At 40.4% G+C, this 9,172-nt stretch overlaps 1 pseudogene; it reads left to right on the top strand.

The window, feature by feature from the left end:
- Window positions 1-2,611: 2,611 nt before the first annotated feature.
- On the top strand, window positions 2,612-4,847 carry LOC111164730 (heat shock cognate 71 kDa protein pseudogene; annotated as a pseudogene).
- The last annotated feature ends 4,325 nt before the right edge of the window (window positions 4,848-9,172 follow it).

Below are 9,172 nucleotides of genomic sequence, written 5' to 3'. Positions count from 1 at the left end.
TGACTTCCCTTGCTGTGCAAAAGCTTGCAAGTTTGATTAGGTCCCATTTGTTTATTTTTACTTTTATTTCTTTTACATTGGGAGACTGACCTAAGAAAACATTGTTATGATATATGTCAGGGAATGTTTTGCCTATGTTCCCTTTTAGGAGGTTTATGGTGTCTTATAGTTAAATCTTTAAGCTATTTTGAATTTATTTTTGTGTATGGTGTGAGGGTGTGTTTTAGCTTCATTGATTTACATGCAGCTGTCCAACTTCTCCAACACTGCTTGCTAAAGAGACTTTTTCCCCATTGTATATTCTTGACTCCTTTGGTGAAGATTAATTGTCCCTAGGTATGCAGGTTTATTTCTGGACTGTATTCTGTTCCATTGATCCATATGCCTGTAGGTTTGTAGTATTGTCTGAAGTTTGGGAGGGTTATGCCTCCTGCTTTGTTCTTTTTCCTCAGCATTACTTTGGCAATTCTGGGTCTTTTATGGATCCATATAAATTTTAGGATTATTTGTTCTAGTTCTATGAAAAATGCCATGGGTAATTTGATAGGAATCGCATTAAATCTGTAGATTGCTTTGGGTAGTATGGCCATTTTAGCAGTATTAATTCTTCCATTCCAAGAGTATGGGATATCTTTCCATTTATTTAAATCATCCTCGGTTTCCTTTGTTAATGTTTTGTAGTTCTCAGCATATAAGTCTTTCACCTTCTTAGTGAGGTTTATTCCTAAGTAGTGTTTTTTTTTGATGCGATTTTAAAGGGAATTGTTTGTTTGTATTCCCTTTGTGATACTTCATTGTTAGTGTAAAGAAATGCAACTAATTTCTGTATGTTAATCTTGTATCCTGCTACCTTGCTGAATTCGTTTATCAGTTCTAGTTGTTTTTTGTGTAGAGTCTTTAGGGTTTTCTATAAGTAGTATCATTTCCTCTGTGTATGTGACAGTTTTACCTCTTTCCTACCAATTTGAATAGCTTTTATTTCATTTTCTTGTCTGATTGCTGCAGCTAGGACTTCCAATACTATGTTGAAGGGAACTGGTGAGAGTAGACATCCTTGTCTTTTTCCAGATTTTAGTGGGAAGGCTTTCAGTTTTTCAGTATTATTATACTGGTAGTGGGTTTTTCATAAATAGCTTTTATTATGTTGCAATATGTTCCCTGTATACCGACTCTTGTAAGGATTTTTGTCATGAATGGATGTTGAATTTTATTGAATTATTTTTCTGCACCTATTGAGATGATCATGTGTTTTTGTCTTTTCTTTTGTTGATGTCATGTATCACGTTGATTGATTTGCATATGTTGAAACATCCTTGTGACTCTGGTATGAATCCAGCTTGGTCATGGTGTATGATCTTTTTTATGTGTTGTTGGATTCGGTTTGCTAATTTTTTGTTGAGAATTTTTGCCTCTATATTCATCAAAGATATTGGCCTGTAATTTTCTTTCTCGGTAGTGTCTTTGGTTTTGGTATCAGGGTGATGGTGGCTTCATAGAATGTCTTTGAGAGTGTTTCCTTCCTCTTCAGTCTTCTGGAAGAGTTGGAGTAGGATCACTACAAGTTATTCCTTGTATGTTTGGTAGAATTCACTTGTGAAACCATCTGGCCCTGAATTTTTTTATATAGGGAGGTTTTATTTTATAACAGATTCGATTTCACTTCTGGTGGATTGGTCTGTTCAAGCTATCTATTTGTTTTTGATTCAGTTTTGTTGGACTGTTTGTTTCTAGAAAGTTGTCCATTTCTTCTAGGTTGTCAAACTTGATGGCATATAACTGTTAATAGCATTTTTATGGGTTTTTTTTTTTTCCTGTGGTATCAGTTGTGATTTGTCCTCTTTCATTTCTTATTTTGTTTATTTGGATCTTCTCTCTTTCTTTCTTGGTGAGCCTGCCCAGAGGTATTTCAATTTTGTTTACCATTTCAAAGAACCAGCTCTTTGTGTGTATTTTTGGGGTTTTTTTTTGGTATTGTTTTCTAAATCTACATTTTATTTCCTCGCTGATCTTTATTATCTCCTTCCTTCTGCTGACTTTAGGTTTTGTTTGTTCTTCTTTCTAATTCTTTTAGGTAATGGATTAGGTTGTTTGAGATTTTTCTTGTTTCTTAAAGAAGACCTGTATTGCTATGAGTTTTCCTCTAAGAACAGCTTTTGTTACATCCCATAGATTTTGTATAGTTGTGTTTTCATTGTCATTTGTCTCAAGGTATTTTTAAATTTCTTCTTTGATTTCATTGTTGACCCATTGGTTTTTTAGTAGCATGTTGTTTAGTTTCCATGTAATTTTTTTTCTCGTTTCTTCTTCTGTGGTTGATCTCTCGTTTCATACTGTTGTGATCAGAAAAGATGCTTGAGATGACTTCTATAGTCTTAAATTTCTTTCTTTTTTTTTTTTTTTAGTCTTATATTTCTTGAGGCTTGTTTTGTGCCCTAGTATGTGGTCAATCCTTGAGAAAGTTCCATGTACACCTGAGAAGAATGCGTATTCTGCCTTTTTTGGATGTAATGTCCTGAAAATATCAATTAAGTCTAACTGTTCTATTATGTCATTTAGGATCTCTGTTGCCCTATTAATTTTCTGGCTGGAAGATCTGTCTGTTGATGAGAGTTGGGTATTTAAAGTCTCCTACTACTATCTCGTTGAACGCGGCAGCAGCTCTGTAGGTTGCTGTTTTCTCCTCCAGTGGACCTGGGCCTGCACTCCAGCAACCATGTCTAAGAGACCTGCAGTTGGCATTGATCTTGGCACCACCTATTCTTGTGTGGGTGTCTTCCAGCATGGAAAGGTGGAAATAATTGCCAATGATCAGGGGAACAAAACTACCCCAAGCTATGTCACCTTTACTGATATCGAACGATTGACTGGTGATGCTGCAAAGAACCAAGTTGCAATGAATCACACCAACACAGTTTTTGATGCCAAACGCCTCATTGGACGAAGATTTGATGATGCTGTTTTCCAGTCTGATATGAAGCATTGGCCTTTCATGATGGTGAATGATGCAGGCAGGCCTAAGGTTCAAGTAGAATACAAGGGATAGACAAAAAGGTTTTATCCAGAGGAGGTGTCATCCATGGTTTTGACAAAGGTGAAGGAAATAGAAGAAGCTTACCTTGGAAAGACTGTTACCAATGCTGTTGTCACAGTACCCGCTTACTTTAATGATTCTCGGTGTCAGGCTACCAAAGATGCTGGAACTACTGCTGGGCTCAATGTACTTCGAATCATCAACGAGCCAACTGCTGCTGCTGTTGCCTGTGGCTTAGACAAAAAGGTTGGAGCAGAAAGAAATGTGCTGATCTTTGATTTAGGTGGTGGCACTTGTGATGTGTCAATCCTCACTATAGAGGATGGAATCTTTGAGGTCAAATCTACAGCTGGAGATACCCATTTAGGTGGAGAAGACTTTGACAACCGGATGGTCAACCATTTTATTGCAGAATTCAAGCTCAAACACAAGAAGGACATCAGTGAGAGCAAGAGGGATGTCCGTCGCCCTCGTACTGCTTGTGAGCGTGCTAAGCGCACTCTCTCTTCCAGCACCCAGGCCAGTAGTGAGATTGATTCCCTCTGTGAAGGAATTGACTTCTATACCTCAATTACCCGTGCCTGATTTGAAGAACTGAATGCTGACCTGTTCCATGGCACACCGGACCCTGTGGAGAAAGCCCTTCAGGATGCCAAGCTAGACAAGTCTCAGATCCATGATATTGTCCTGGTGGGTGGTTCAACCCACATCCCCAAGATTCAGAAACTTCTACAGGACTTCTTCAACGGGAAAGAACTGAATAAGAGCATCAACCCTGATGAGGCTGTTGCTTATGGTGCAGCTGTCCAGGCAGCCATTCTATCTGGAGACAAATCTGAAAATGTTCAAGACTTCCTGCTGTTGGATGTCACTCCTCTTTCCCTTGGAAATGAAACTGCTGGTGGAGTCGTGACTGTCCTCATCAAGCGCAACACCACCATTCCCTCCAAGCAGACGCAGACCTTCACAACCTACTCGGACCACCAGCCCGGTGTACTCATTCAGGTTTATGAAGGTGAGCGTGCCATGACCAAGGATAACAACCTGCTTGGCGAGTTTGAACTCACAGGCGTACCTCCTGCCTCCTGTGGTGTTCCTCAGATTGAAGTCACTTTTGATATTGATGCCAATGGCATCCTCAATGTCTCTGCTGTGGATAAGAGCACAGGAAAAGACAACAAGATTCCCATCACTAATGACAAGGGCCGTTTGAGCAAGAAAGACATTGAACGCATGGTTCAGGAAGCAGAGGAGTATAAAGCTGAAGATGAGAAGCAGCGGGATAAGGTGTCTTCGAAGAATTCTCTTGAATCCTATGCTTTCAACATGAAAGCTACTGTTGAGGATGAGAAACTTCAAGGCAAGATTAATGATGAGGACAAACAGAAGATTCTTGATAAATGTAATGAAATAATCAACTGGCTTGATAAGAACCAGCCTGCAGAGAAGGAAGAATTTGAACATCAGCAGAAGGAGCTGGAAAAAGTCTGCAACGCCATCATTACCAAGCTATACCAGAGCGCAGGAGGCATGCCAGGAGGAGTGCCAGGAGGAGTGCCCGGGGGCTTCCCTGGTGGTGGAGCTCCTCCGTCTGGTGGTGCCCCCTCTGGGCCCACCATTGAAGAGGTTGATTAAGCCAGCCTAGCATAGGTTTAGCATTGTTCCACACAACATTGAAGGATTTCTCCCTCTGTGTCTGTTAGTATTTGTTTTATATATTTGGGTGCTCCTATATTGGGTGCATGTATGTTGACAAGCGTACTATTCTCTTCTTGTATTGATCCTTTTATCATTTTATAGTGTCCTTCTTTATCTTTCTTTATAGTCTTTGTTTCAAAGTCTATTTTGTCTGATATAAATATTGTGATCCTGACTTTCTTGTCATTTCCGTCTGCATGAAATATCTTCTTCCATGTCCTCACTTTCAATTTATGTGCGCCCTTTGCCCTAAAGTGGGTCTCTTGTAGTCGGCATGTTTTAGGCTCTTGTATTTTAATCCAACCTGCCACTCTGTGTCTTTTGATTGGAGCATTTAGTCCATTGACACATAAGGTAATTATTGGCAGACATGTATTTATTGCCATTTTAAACCCTGTTTTCCTGTTGATTTTATATTTTATTTGTCCTTTTGTTTTTCCTTTTGTGTTTTGATGGTTTTCTTTTGTATTATACTTATATTTTCTTCTTTTTGGTTTTTGTGACTCTACTGTATATTTTTGATTTCTGGTTACCCTGTTTTTCACGTGCGTTAACCCCTTCTTATATTTACTTGCCTTAGACTGGAGTCATATAGGTTCAAACATTTTCTAGGGAAAAAATCTACATTTCCTTCCTCTCCTTCCCCATATTTTGTGATTTAGATGTCCTCTTTTACATCTTCGTGTTTATCCTTTTACTGTTCCTTGTGGTTATCATTACTTTCACAGAAAATTTTTCTTTTGTTTTTTTTAAATGTGTGTACTGGCTTATTTAAGTGATTTATTTTCCAATAGTAATTTTCTCTTTCATATAGATTCTTACTACTTTTCTATTTAGAGAAGGCCTTTCAATATTTCCTTTAAGATAGGTTTAGTATTGCTGTATTCTTTTAGTTTTTGCTTGTCTGAGAAGTTCTTTATCTCCTATTCGAAATGATAATCTTGCTGGGTAGAGTATCCTAGGTTGCAGATTTTTCCCTTTCAGGACTTTGATTATGAATATATCTTGCCACTCCCTCCCTGCCTGCAACGTTTCTGTAGAGAAATCAGCTGATAGCCTTATGGGGGTTCCCCTGCAATTAACTCTGTCTTGCTGCCTTGAGAATCCTCTTTAATTTTGCCATTTTTATTATGTCTTGGTGTAGGTCTGTTTCGGTTCATCTTGTTAGGGTGCTTCCTGTACCTAGATATCTGTTCCCTTCTTTAGGTTAGGGAAATTTTCAGCTATAATTTCTTCAAATACATTTTCAATCCCTTTTTCTCTATCTTCTCCTTCTGGGATCCCTATTATGCATAGATTGGCACACTTTATATTATCCCATAGGTCTCTTTTATTGCTTTCAATTTTTTTCATTAGGCTTTCTGTCTGATGTCCTGATTGGGTGATTTCCATTATTCTATCTTGCAGATCACTTATTCGTTCTTCTGCATTATTCATTCTGTTATTCATTGCCTTTAGCTCAGCTTTTGTTTCAGCGAATGAATTTTCTAATTTTTCTTGGCGGCTCCTTATAGTTTCTAGTTCCTTTTGACAGTGATATGCATTTCTGTCCATAGCCTTTCTTAATTCCATCAGTATTTTCATTATCTCCTTTTTGAACTCAGTGTCTATTAGATTGAAGAGGTTGTTTTCATTCTGTGTTCTTTCAGGAGAATTCTCTTGATCTTTTAACTGGGGGTGGTTCCTCTGCTTCTTCATTTTACTTATATTTCTCTTGCTCTGTGAGTTTAGGAGAAACAGTTATCTACTGTGGTCTTAGAGGGGTGTTTTTATTTGGGAACATCCCTGCATAGCTTGTGTGGATTTAATATTTTTGGTGCGAGGACTGTTTTTAGTGTGGATACCTGCCATGTCTTTCCTTAGTGTATGGTGGCCATTGATAGGAGATGTGACTGCTGTTGTGGTGACCAGAGCCTGCACTGTGTATTGAGTGGGGCCTCCTCTTTGCTCTGTGGATATCACTGCCCTGTCAGGGGCAGGGTCTGCTCCCCAGTTGTTGGAGTAAAGGCCACCAGATCTGTTTCTGAGCTACGTTTCTGGGCTGCTGTGTGAGGTAGATGGGATTGGAGTGCTCCCACTGGGAGATGAGCCACTGACTATTCCTTTGCCAGAGCTGTTCACTGGTGAGCATGCTCTGTTGTGTCACCTGTCATCTGTTGTGCGGGTTCACAAAGTACACTGTTGTTGGCACTGCCCTCGGTCCTGTCTCAACCTTGGAAACGCTAGCAATTGGCCCTGGTGTCCCTCAGACATTGTTTTCACAAGGCCACCAGCACAGATCCACTGAAGTCAGGTACCAGGACCACATTGGTCACACATCCAGACCCACTGTGGGATCTATGGGGGCAGCTCAGACCCTGGCCCAGCCCAGCACCCATGTGCAGGCACCCACGTTCATGCATCCACGTTCGTGCACCCACAAAGCCCACAGCTGCTTAGGCCAGACCCGTCCCAGCCACAGGAGCACCCGTTGTCCACTCGGATGTCCTGCAGGCGCTGAATTTACAAATCCAACAGCGGAGGTTTAAATCTGCAGCTGGTGCAGCTGCAGGGAGAGATTTCAGCCCTGCTTCCTAAGTCACGTGGCCCCTGGGGCTCAGCTGTGGTTTCAGCCCTGCCTCTGGGAGTGGCAACCCACTGGCACCTACTCCCAGAGCCTGCTGAAGTGGCAGCTGGGCGCGAGATCCCGTGGAGGCCTGAGCCCCGGGTAGTGGCTGGGGCATGCTCTCCCAGAGCCTGAAGAGGTGGGAGCCAGTGCGTGGAGAAAGAGGCTGTAATGGCAGCCCCGCCCCTCCCTTCATGCACCTCTTAACAATGGCACTTCACTTCCATGGAAGGTCCGGGCTTTTTCTGGGAACAGCCCCCTTTGGGGCTGTACCACACTCCAGCCCCTTCACGCTGTTTCCACAGCCAACCTCAGTCCTCTCCCTGGGTCTGTCCTCTAGACCCCAAGATCCAGCACCCAGCCCCCTCCCCTATCAGTGGGTGCGTGTCTCAGACTGGGGTGTGCAGGGCAGTGGCAGGGACTGTCTGTGTAGGTCTGTCTCTGTTGTGCCTGCCACAAACCAGTTGCATTCTCCTCTGAGCCTCTTCTGCTCCCTTTCTGTCCCAGGTGATCTTCCCACAGCTGAGAGGGTTTTCCAGGGTGCAAAAACATTTCCTCTCTTTCAACTCCCTACCAGGGGCACAGGTCCTGTCCCAGTACCTCTTTTTTTTTTTTTTCTTTCATCCTACCCTATTTCGTGGAGATGTTTCTTGTCCTTTCAGGTATTTGAGGTCTTCCGCTAGTGTTCAGTAGGTGTTCTGTGAGAATTGTTCCATTTGTCGAAGTATTTTGGATGTATTTGTGGGAGGACGTGAGTGCTACTTTCTTCTACTCCACCATCTTGATTTGATTCCCTAGTCTGTTATTTTTTTCTGAGTACAAGTCTTTTACCTCCTTAGTTAGTCTTATTCCCAGGTATTTTATTTTTGATGCTAATATAAATGAGATTGTTTTCTTTGTTTCAATTTCTGAAAGTTTGCTTTTAGTATGTAGAATTGCAACAGACTTCTGTTTAGTAATTTTGTATCCTGCAACTTAAGCAAATTCATTTATGAGTTCTAGAAGTATTTTGGTGGAATCTTAAACATTTTTTTTTTTTTGTATAGTATCATGCCATCTTCCACACAGTGACATTTTTAGGTCTTTTGTTCCAATTTGGGTTTCTTTTATTTTTATTTCTTGTCTACTCGGTGTGGCTAGGATTACCAATACTATGTTGATAAAATTGGCAAGTGTAGGCATCCTTCTCTCTTCCTGATCTTGGAGAAAAATGCTTTCAGCTTTTTACTGTTGAGTATGATGTTACCTGTGGGCTTATCATATATGGCCATTATTAAGATGATGTATGTTGCCTCTGTACCCACTTTATTGAGAACTTTTATCATAAGTTGACGTTGAGTTTTTTCAAAAGCTTTTTCTGCATCTACTGAGATGAGCACATTATTTTTACTCAAGTCATTAATATGGGGTATCATATAAATTGATTTTCCCTGAGATAAATCACACTTGATTATGGTATATGATCCTTTCATTGTATTCTTAAATTTGGTTGGAGTGAATTTACATCTCTGTTCATTAGTGATATTGGCCTGTAATTAATTTTTGTGATATCTTTGTCTTGTTTTGATATCAAGGTAATGGTAGCCTCATGGAATGATTTCAGAAGAATTCCTTCCTCTGCAACTTTTAGGATTAGTTTGAGAGGATAGGTTTAACTCTTCTAAATGTTTGGTAGTATCCACCTATGAAACTGTTTGCTTCTAGATTTTTGCTTTGGGGCTTTTTTTAAAAAAATTATTACTCGTTCAATTTCATTACTAGTTATTGGTCTGTTCATATTTTCTGTTTCTTCCTGATTCAGTCTTAAGAGGTTGTATGTTTTTAGGAATTTGTGTGTT

This window comes from Delphinapterus leucas, chromosome 2, assembly GCF_059928025.1.
Source record: "Delphinapterus leucas isolate spDelLeu-1000000601 "Yukka" chromosome 2, BTC_Dleu_Yukka2, whole genome shotgun sequence".
Taxonomy (NCBI): domain Eukaryota; kingdom Metazoa; phylum Chordata; class Mammalia; order Artiodactyla; family Monodontidae; genus Delphinapterus; species Delphinapterus leucas.
The sequence above is the reverse complement of the archived record's forward strand: the minus strand, read 5'-3'. Positions and strand labels throughout refer to the sequence as shown.